This window comes from Lampris incognitus, chromosome 3, assembly GCF_029633865.1.
Source record: "Lampris incognitus isolate fLamInc1 chromosome 3, fLamInc1.hap2, whole genome shotgun sequence".
NCBI classification, from domain to species: domain Eukaryota; kingdom Metazoa; phylum Chordata; class Actinopteri; order Lampriformes; family Lampridae; genus Lampris; species Lampris incognitus.
Window position 1 is genome coordinate 66964911 of NC_079213.1, and position 11636 is coordinate 66976546.

Genomic DNA, 11636 nt, shown 5'->3' on the forward strand with positions numbered 1-11636 from the left:
TTACCAATACGTGTTGACCAACCTTAAAAAACCTAACACGGGGAAGATTTGGTTCAGACTCGGTCTGCATTCTCTGAGAGAACTTTGGTTTGATAAGACACAACCTGGTTCGCACCTGTCTTCTCAGAAATAGCTCAGCTGGGGTCTTTCCTGTCTTAGTATGGGGTGTGTTTCTGTACCCAATCAGAAAATTTGCTACACAGTGCTCAAGCGTAATACCACCAATGGCTCTATTCTTTGCAAGGGATTTCTCAAGATTTTGGGCCAATCTTTCAGCTAAACCATTACTTGCAGGATGGTATGCAGGTGCCTTGATGTGTTTTACTCCATTTTTAGTCAAAAATGACTCAAACTCTTGCGATACGAACTGAGGTCCGTTATCAGTTACAACCTCTTTAGGCAACCCATAAGCTGCAAATAAATTTTTCATTGCTTCAATTGTCTTAGATGAAGTAGTAGTGGTCATGGGAACTATCTCTGGCCATCTAGCATAGGCATCCATCACTACTAAAAACATCTGCTTGTGGTCCTCAGCAAAATCAAGATGTACTCTTTCCCATGGACTCGAAGACCATTTCCATGTATGTATCGGTGCAGTAGCAGGGATACTACGCTGCTGCTGACAAATAGTACACTGATTCACTTCACGTTCAATACTGTCATCTAATGTAGGCCACCAGAATAACCTTCTGGCGAGGGACTTCATTTTAACTACTCCCCAGTGGTGCTCATGTAATTCCGACAATAGCCTGTCTCTTAGTTTATCAGGCACTACCACACGGTAACCCCATAATAAACAATCATCCTCAATGCTAAGCTCTAATTTTCTCTGAAAATAAGGCTTCAGTGACTCATCCTGTATATGTTTAGGCCATCCAGTTAACACCAACTGTTTAACCAATCTTACCACAGGATCTCTGTCTGTTTCTTTGGCTATTTCTCTAGCAGTAAGAGGTAAGTCTTCCAGGTAAGACACTCTGTAAATTGGGTTTGGCACCACATCTACATCAGGCTTCACAGGTAATCTTGATAAAGCATCAGCATTGCTATGCTGCTCTGACTTCTTGTACTGTATTTCGTATGTAGATATAAGGTAGTAATGTAAATCCGCCACAGGGTGGCACTGTTACGCTGTATGTTCCCCTGGGAATGCCGCAAATGGCGATGTTTGTCCCTTTTGCAACACCGTACCCCTGGTTCTTGTCCCGGGCAAAAGGCTACGTAAATCAAATGTTTTTTTGTTTCTTCTGCCGGAAGCTGTGAGTATAATGAGGCCAGCGGCCAGCTGATTGATGAGAGGTGAAGTGTAAGCGAGTGTCAATAAAGTGTCCAGGTCTCAGCCACGATCCCAAGCCTCCGCCTCTTTCCTTTTCCACGCAAACATCATACTACAACAAACACAACGCAGAGTCCCAGGGCGTGTAGGGAGACGACGGCCGAACGCAAAGTGCGGGTTACATCATGGTGCCGTGACCCGGATCGTGGTGCTTCGAGATTCAAGGAGATACAGAGACTCGCGTCCTCGCCTTTGCTGCTGCATTGAACTGTGTTACCTTCAGTGACTGGACAGTGTGGTGGACTGAACCACTGTCATCGGCGCTGCAGCATTGGCAAGATACTCACCTCTTCAAATATCCTTTAAAGACTGTTGAAAGCTTGCTATATCCATTTGAGGAGTTTTTATGATATTTCGATAAACTTAACTGTTATTTGAGTTGTGTAAAAGTGTGCTATGTGAGATCCTGCTATAGGAACACTGTGTTTAACATTATGCTGATATATATCATTCATAATTTTTTGGTTTTGGTTAAGGGTTGTGTATTGACCATCTGATTTTGACTCAAGTTTAATGTGAGTTTTGAGTTGATAGTGATTATTGTTTTTTGATATATTTACTGGGGAAAAAAAGGGGAGATTTTGCATACACAGCTAAACTTATTCTGTGAACACAGTGAATCACTAATAGTCATCTGTTTTGACACCAACAGTTACACCAGTCATAGTGAGTTAGAAAAAAAAATCAAAATGTTAAGTGACTATGCAGATTATCAGTCAAAGCAAGAAGGTTCCTCTGCTGCCACACCGGGTTCCCAACTGCCCCCGATGCCCACAGCCAGCCACAACTGTGACTCTCCAGCCCAGACAAAACCCCACCTTTCAAGCAAGGGCGTAACAACCACCAGTGCTGCAAATCAACAGCAATCAGTGAGGCGAAAGCTTAACAACTACTTCACTAGCCCCACCACCACCCAACAGCTGATCCTCCCTCAAGACCACCACAGCAGTCAGCAGCCCCCATACCCAGGACTAAGTGCACCACTCACTCCACCACCCCCAATACTGTCACCTTACCCTATTCACTACTCCACTCCAGCTCATGCACCCACCTTGCCAGCCTCTAGAGCTCCAATGCAAGCACCCTCACTATGTTTTGACAGCAGCCCAGCTGCCAAACCAATCCACCGAAACAGCAGGCCAGACTACAGCCTGCCCAGTGCATCCCTTCCAGCTGTACAGATATTAGTGGAACCTAATCCCCCGGCCCAAGCCAGTGTGAACCAGCACACACACCCTTTGCCCATTCACAGCCTCTCGTGCCCCACCTCCACAGAAATGCAAACTGTACAGCGGCCTACCATGACTCACCCAGACACCCCTCCTTACCAAAGCCCTGCTGCCGAGCCTAAACCCCAGGTCTACACTGGTCCTGCATATAATCCCCCTGTGCCCCAGGCCCTCATGCCAAGCTTTCAAATGCCACCAATGATGAACATTATGAGCTACCCCTCTTCTACTGGCCAGACCCTTCAAAGTTTGCAGCATGGATCAATCCCCCAGGTGCATATGTCACAGCCTGCTGCCCTCTGCCCCCAAGAGGTGACCACCCCACTAGCAGTGCAACATGTAGCCCCTAACCACACAGCCCCTGCCTCAGACCCTCGAGCTGTCATGTACCACAACACACTCCCACAACACCCATCCACCACCCTGCACATGCACCCACGTCCGTATGAGCCCCCAATGAATGCTGCCGTCAGAGCCGCAGCCAACACAACCCTTCCACCAGCTGCATATGGTGGGTTCATGCAAACTCATCAGGTAAAAAATGTCCAAATCTTCACTGGCAATACAGACAGAAAAATACTTGTAGAAGACTGGGTTCGTGATTTGCAGTACCTTCTGGAGGCAATCGAGCTCCCCACACACCTCCGCTTTTCGACTGTTGTGCGACACCTGAGCGGTGAGGCCAGGAAGCTAGTCCTGAACCTACCCCCCCACGACCAGACTCCAGAGAAGGCGTATGAGGAGCTCAGGGCTGAATACAGCGACACACAAGGCTCACTTGATCCACTAGCCGACTTCTATGAGCGCAGCCAGAGGTCCGGAGAGTCTGCCTGCTCTTATGCTATTGCTCTGGAGGCAACACTGAGAGCGGTAGAGGAAAGTCAGAGAGGGGGCAGGCAATTTCCTGATCGTGATAGTAAACTCACTCGACAGTTTCTAAGAGGGCTTATGGATGAGATGGTGTATGCAAGTATCGCACCAATGAAGCCCGGGCTTTTGAGTTTCCAGGAGCTGCAAGCAGAGCTTAGAAACCTTGCAAAAGAGACTCAGAAGTTCCAGTCACAACACAAGACAAAGAAAGCGCTCACCCAGGTGCAGGTCACATCAGAATGTGATACCAATATGAGGTCAGAGAGGTCAAAACACACTTCAGAGTGGCCAGAGCTTAAAGATATGGTCAAGAAATTAGCTCTTAGCCAAGAAGAACAGATGACCAAGTTGGCTCACCTTGAGTTGAGAATTGCTGCACCTACCCCTGCACCAGCCCCTGCACCCCCACTAAGGCCCCAACCATCTCCCAGAACAGTTACTCAGGGCTCCAGTGTTGTTTGCTACCGGTGTGGGAAGCAAGGGCATATAGCCCGAGTATGTCGAGCGGTGCTCCCAGATCCCAGTCCGCCCTGGACTCACCGACCCCAGCCTGCGACCTCCGCGGAGAGCACCACGCCCCACTCAACGCAGCATTTAAACGCCTAGAGCCTGTGGTAACTGGGGCAACCATGGGCAAGCAGCAAGACCCCCCACTGCAGGTGAGCGATACTGATGATGGAGTAGAGGACATTCCTATTGTGGGTCCCAGGAATGAGGGTGAGGTGGAAGTCAATGGATTAAAGTGCAGGGCTCTTATCGATTCCGGCTCTCAGGTAACCAGTATTACTCACGGATACTGGTGCAACCACCCTGACCTCCATGGACAGAAACTACGGCCCTCTAAAATACCCATAGCAGGTGCAGCAGGTCAGGATGTGCCTTACTCTGGTGTCCTGCGCATTAAGTTGATAGTGCTGGGGAAAGAGTTCCAGAGTGTGCCGGCTTTTGTTGTCCCTGACTCCGAGTATTGCTCCTCCGTCCCACTGCTTGTGGGAACTAATGTCGTCCGTGCCGCCAGGAGGCACCTCCAAGCAACCTATGGGGAGCAATATCTTCAGTGGGTGAAGGAAAGCCATCCAGAGTGGTACACAGCTTTACTGGAAACTGGCGACACTGAATATACAGGAGCAGACGACATGGTGGGCCCTGCTGTGTACACTGGCCGTAAAATACGCATCCCGGGAGGGAAAGAGATGGACTTAATGTGCAAAATCAAAGCTGGCCCACAAAGAAAGACATACACAGCGCTAATTGAAGGCCACGCCTCCATTCAGCTTCCCCAGGACCTTATGGTCGCCAAAGTTCTTGCAGATGTGAAGAAAGGCTGCGCTCCTGTCAGAGTGATGAACCTGTCCCAACAAACTGTCACAATCAAACCACACACACAGCTGGCCAGCGCCTTCCTGGTGGACAGTGTTGTGGATTTTTCAGCCACGGAACAGGGATGTCATCAAAATTAGGAGAACAAAGAGACATATCTGTGTCTGAACCAAGTTGTGAGCAGTGGTGGGGTGGACATAAGTGAAGCAGCAGTGGAGAATGAGCACCAGCGCGCCCTCCTAAAAGAGCTTGTGGAGAGGAATATGGGGGTGTTCTCACAGCACTCGATGGACTACGGCCACACAAAAACAGTGCAGCACGAAATCCCCCTGGTCGACTCAAAGCCCTTTCGACTCCCGTACTGCAAGATTCCCCCTTCACAGTGGCAGGATGTGAGGAAGTTGCTGACAGAAATGGAAATGGCAGGGGTTATCAGGCCTAGTAAGAGTCCATATGCTTCGCCAGTAGTGATTGTTACCAAGAAAGACGGATCACTAAGATTATGCATCGATTACCGAAGGCTTAACGCCTGCAGCACAAGAGATGCATTTCCACTGCCCAGAATAGAGGAGGCCCTGGAGGCTCTGGGTCAAGCACAGTATTTCTCAACACTTGATCTCACATCTGGATACTGGCAGGTAGAGGTGGCGGAGCAGGACAAACACAAAACAGCATTCAGTACTCCCATGGGGCTGTTTGAAGCCAACAGAATGCCTTTCGGCCTTCAAAACGCTCTGTCCACCTTCCAGAGACTCATGACCTGCTGCTTTGGCGATCTGAACTTCACCCATCTCCTGATCTACCTTGATGATCTGATCATATTCTCTAAAACCTTTGATGAGCATCTGGAGAGGCTGCAGCTGGTGTTCGATCGACTGAAGGAGCATGGCTTGAAGTTGAAGCCTTCCAAATGTCAGCTTGTGAGAAAGGAGGTGCACTACTTGGGTCACCTGGTGTCTGCGGAGGGCATCAGGACAGACCCAGAGAAGATCAGCAGAGTCAAGGACTGGGCGAGGCCCACGAATCGTAAAGAGGTGCTTCAGTTCCTGGGATTCACCGGATATTACAGGCGGTTTGTGTGCAGTTACTCCACCTTAGCCGCGCCCCTGTACCGCCTTACCGCTGGTGACCCTAGAAAGAAACGGAGAGGGGGGAAGAAGAGGTTAGTGCCTGACCCGCACTTTGTCTGGACTGATGAGTGTGAGGAGGCTTTTCAGTCACTGAGAGAAAGATTGACAACTGCTCCAGTGTTAGGCTATCCAGACTACAGCCTACCCTTTCTGCTCCAGACTGACGCCTCGGGGGAGGGGCTTGGTGCTGTATTAGCCCAAGTTCAGGACGGAGTCAAGAGAGTCATAGCTTATGGCAGCAGAGGCTTGAGCCCAGCAGAGACGAGGTATCCTGCACACAAACTAGAGTTCCTCGCTCTGAAATGGGCATTGACCGACAAGTTCTATGACCATCTATATGGGCGCAAGTTCTCAGTCCAGACAGACAATAACCCCCTCAAGTATGTCATGTCGTCTCCAAAATTGGATGCTACAGGTCAGCGGTGGGTGTCTCGGCTGTCAGCGTTTGATTTTGATGTGCAGTATCAAAGGGGACAGAATAATGCGAACGCTGATGCCCTCTCCCGGCTGTCTAACCAGCTGGTCTCCCAAGTCCTGCAAACCTGCCCTCAGCTTGTATCAGCCAAAGTACAAAGGTGTGTAGAGGAACAATCTCCCCAACAACTGGAAAGCTCCGCTTCAGAGGGACCTGAGCATCAAGAACCTCTGTCACACACGCTCGGTGAATCCTATCAAGATGTGGGGATGGACTCTCTACCTGCATTGACAAAACAGGAGATTCGTGCAGGGCAAAAAGAGGATGCTGTAATCGGTCCCGTTTTGCACTTTAAAAGTGTGAACCAAAAACCGAGCCGCAGCGAGAGGATTGGTGGTGGCAGGCAGGTTTGCCTTCTCTTAAAAGAGTGGCGGAGGTTATTAGTAAGGGATGGAATAATGTATCGTCAGGTCCAAGACTGTCAAAGGGGAGTAGTAGAGCAGCTGGTACTACCAGAAAGATTTCACACATCCGTCAAGACTGCACTTCATGATGACTCAGGGCATTTAGGGTTTGAGAGAACGCTGCAGATGATAAGGGAGAGATTTTACTGGCCTAAGATGTTCCAGGAAATCAAGGCTTGGTGTGAGCAGTGTGAAAGGTGCTGCCTCAGAAAGACTCCAACTGCAGGCCTCAGGGCTCCCCTGGTCAGTATTCACAGCAGCACTCCTATGGAACTTGTGTGTGTAGACTTTCTGACTCTGGAGAAATCAAAGGGAGGCATAGAAAATGTGCTTATTGTCACTGACCACTTCTCCCGGTACGCCCAGGCCTATCCCACTAAAGACCAAAAAGCCTGTACAGTGGCGAAGGTACTGTGGAAGAACTTTTTCTGTCGGTTTGGATTCCCAGCAAAACTACATGCAGACCAGGGGCGTAATTTTGAAAGTGCTGTGGTGAAAGAGCTGTGTAAGTGTACTGGTGTCACTAAGACACACACAACCCCCTATCACCCCCAGGGTAACGGCACCACCGAAAGGTTCAACCGGACTCTCATGGACATGCTGGGGACACTAGAGCCTCACCTGAAACCCCGCTGGCATGAGTATGTGGATGCAATGACACATGCGTATAACTGCACCAAACATGACTCTACTGGGTACACACCGTATTACCTAATGTTTGGTAGACATCCACGACTCCCAGTCGACCTGATTTTTGGGCTTTCTACCACCAAAGAGCCATGTGAGTATAGTGAATATGTCCAGACCCTGCATGACTGTCTGTCGGAAGCTTATACTCGGGCTAACCAGGCCTCACGACATGCAAAAGAGCAGCAGAAAAGGTACTATGATCAAAAGGCAAAGAGTCAAGGTTTCAGCCCAGGGGACAGAGTCTTGGTCAAAATATGTCATGTGGAGGGACGGCAGAAACTGGGAGACAGATGGGAGTCACGCCCATACATTGTGGTGAAGAAACAACCCAGTATACCTGTGTATGTGGTCCGAACAGAGGATGGTGAAAAAGAGAGAGTGGTTCACCGCAACCTTCTTACACAGTGTATGTTTCTTCTGGTGGAGCGGGCTGGTGCAGCAACAAGTGCAGGAGTTGAGTCTGACATGGGGGACTGGGAGATGGATGGCATGGAGGTAATGGGGGAGGAAGCCGAAAAAGTGAGTCAAGGGGGGGAAGAGGACATAAATGTCAGTGACACCAATGCACTTGATGGCCCCAGCCTGAGGAGGAACCCACAGAGAACTCGACGTCCCCCAAAGAAACTGTCTTACGAGTCACAGGTGGTGAGATCAAAAGAGGAACAGCAGAAGATAGAGAGGGGCTGGACATTGTGGCAGAGGGCCATAGCAGAGAGACTAGCAAGGCATGTATAATCCATGGAAAAAAACAAAAAACAAACAAGTTTTATTAATGGTTTATTTACTTTGATTGCATTTGCACATCTACATTTCATATGCAACTCATGGTATTAATACGTCACTTTCAGTGTGATCTGTTTTAATGTTTATGCTCATAAGTTTTATTTGTTTTGTTTTGCTTGGTCTGATGGCTGGGACGCCATCAATTAAAGAAGGGGTAGATGTAAGGTAGTAATGTAAATCCGCCACAGGGTGGCACTGTTACGCTGTATGTTCCCCTGGGAATGCCGCAAATGGCGATGTTTGTCCCTTTTGCAACACCGTACCCCTAGTTCTTGTCCCGGGCAAAAGGCTACGTAAATCAAATGTTTTTTTGTTTCTTCTGCTGGAAGCTGTGAGTATAATGAGGCCAGCGGCCAGCTGATTGATGAGAGGTGAAGTGTAAGCGAGTGTCAATAAAGTGTCCAGGTCTCAGCCACGATCCCAAGCCTCCGCCTCTTTCCTTTTCCACGCAAACATCATACTACAATAAACACAACGCAGAGTTTCAGGGCGTGTAGGGAGACGACGGCCGAACGCAAAGTGCGGGTTACATATACGCTGCCAAAATTAGAGCCCACCTTTGTAATCTAGTGGCGGCCAGTGTTGGCACACCTGTTTTAGGCCCCAGAATTTTTAACAGTGGCTTGTGGTCTGTTAATAACAAGGATTTCCTTCCATAAAGATACTCGTGGAATTTCATAACTCCAAAAACAAGACCCAGTGCCTCTTTTTCCAGTTGAGAGTAATTCTGTTCTGTTTTAGTTAACATTCTGGATGCAAATGCGATAGGTCTCTCACTTCCATCTTTCATTTTGTGGCTGATTACAGCACCAACTCCATAAGGAGAAGCATCACATGCTAGTATGATATGTAACTCTGCATCAAAATGTACTAACAATTTATCTGACTGAAGAGACTTCTTTGCACTATCAAATGCACTTTAACATTTCTCTGACCATTCCCAGGTTGCATCTTTATGCAGCAATGCTGTCATTGGATGAATCAGAGTAGACAGATTAGGGATAAACTTCCCATAGTAGTTTAACAGAGCTAAGAATGACCTGAGTTCAGTTACATTTTTCGGAACTGGAGCCCTCTGAATAGCATCTGTCTTTTCCTTCATTGGATGTATGCCCCTGGCATCAATGACATGCCCTAAGTATGAAACGCTGTTCTGCATGAATGCACACTTCTCTCTTTTAACCCTGAGATTGTAAGTTTCAAGTCTACTAAGCACCTTTTCCAAGTTAGTCGGGTGCCTTTCTGTATCTTTTCCAGTAATTAAGATGTCATCTAAATAACAGATGACCCCTTCCATGCCCTGAAGAACCTGATCCATAATCTTTTGAAAAATAGCAGGGGCGCTAGCAACACTGTAGGGTAACCTATTGTAGTGATACAACCCTCTGTGTGTGTTGATAGTTAGGTAATGTCTTGAATTGTCCTCTAACAGAACTTGCTGATAAGCCTGCGACAAGTCTAATTTGGTAAACTGCTGACTTCCTGCTAGTTTAGAAAATAAATCTTGGGTTTTGGGTAGTGGATACTGTTCCACATTCAACCATGGATTGATGGTGACCTTGTAGTCTCCACATATTCTCACACTGTCATCCTTTTTAGGCACACAAACTATTGGAGCTGCCCACTCACTGTAATTAATGGGTGAGATGACACCTTCAGCTTCCAATTTCGCCAGTTCTCTCTCTACGGCTTCTCTTAATGCACAAGGCACGTTTCTAGGCTTACAGAACTTGGGCACTGCATCTGGAACTACATGTAGTCTGGCTTCAATACCTTTTAACTTGCCTAGCTCAGGTTTGAACACTGATGCATGTCTGGCACACATCATCCTGTATCAGGATGTATCAGGAGCCACTCTGTTGACTCTTGACCAGTCTAGCTTTAATTTACTTATCCAGTCTCTGCCCATTAATGCAGGACCTCTTCCTTTCACGACTAGTAGTTCTAGCTTTTCTGAGTGTTCCTTGCATTTCACCTTTGCTGCAAATTTTCCTATCAACGGCAATGATTCCTCACTGTAGGTTTTCAGCACACAATTTGCAGGACTAAGTTTCACATCATTTAACCTGCGTTTAAGTAGGGTTTCAGATATCACTGACACGGCTGCGCCAGTGTCTACCTCCATTTTCACCCTCGTACCATTTACACTGACCTACACGGGGTCCTCCCTATAGTCCCCGGGTCCTATGTTCCCCGCTTTGTATGAGACCGGGGAATATCGGACCTTTTTGTATACAGAGGGCCCTATATTCCCCACTTTTCCCCAAAAGGGTCCTATGTTCCCCGTTTTGTATGTGCAGGGAAACATGGGACCTTTCTTTATAAAAAGGGTCCTATGTTCCCCTAGGGCACCCGGGGAACATAGGACCCTATTTATAAAGAAAGGTCCTATGTTCCCCGGTCAGCAGGTTTGACGCTGTTTGGCGCAAAAAGTGCATTTTCAATAATGTATTATTTAGGGCAGATTATTAAGAAGACAATGAATCATACGATTTCTATTTTTATATCACAAAAACGAATTCACAAAGTCCAGGTTGGCTAAAGTATGTGGAAACTTTCGACACTAAACCAATTTCAACTTATTAGGCTATAGCCTATATTTGGGCGCATAACCCACCCCGGTAGTTCTCTGATATTTATGCGTGAAATGTGTCACTTATCGAGGAAAATGCGCCTCGTTGAGTAGGTGAGCTGGCTCGTCTGTGTCTGAATGTAATATAGTAAGCCTATGTTCCTTGGGCAATTGTACCCGGGCATAGCTCAGTCGGTAGAGCTCTCGCCTATGGATCGCAAGGTCGTGAGTTCGATCTCGGGTGCCGCCAACTCAGCGCATGAGTAGCACATTGTGCGAGAAGTGCTGGGAGCTGACGATAGGTGTTGTGTTCCGTCCTCAGCAGTCCATCTCCCAGAGGTCTAGCGCATTGTACCAGGGATAGACTCCTGCGTAAGCTGGCTGATACCGACAATAGGCCAATTCCGACCCACTTCTTCTATGTTCCCTAGAAAGCCGTCGTTCCCATCATAACCACACCAGCTTATTGGGAAAAGCATCTGACAGATATTAGATAGAAACCATCTGCTCAGTAAGGCCCTTTAAGCATCATAATTGTAATGATAATAATAATGACAATAATAATAATAGCCTAATAATAATAATAATGATGATGATGATGATGATGATGATGATAATAACAATATAGCCTTATATTAGAAATGCTAAAAATTGGATAATTGAAATATTTATAATTATAAAGTAGGCTAATATAGCATGGTAATAACAATAAAATAATAACAATATCTGCCTGGTCTCTTAAGATTCTAAGATGCTGTATGCTACAGAAATAACGGGACATAGGCCTAGGCTAATGAATACACCTTTTTGACAAAATATGAATGAAA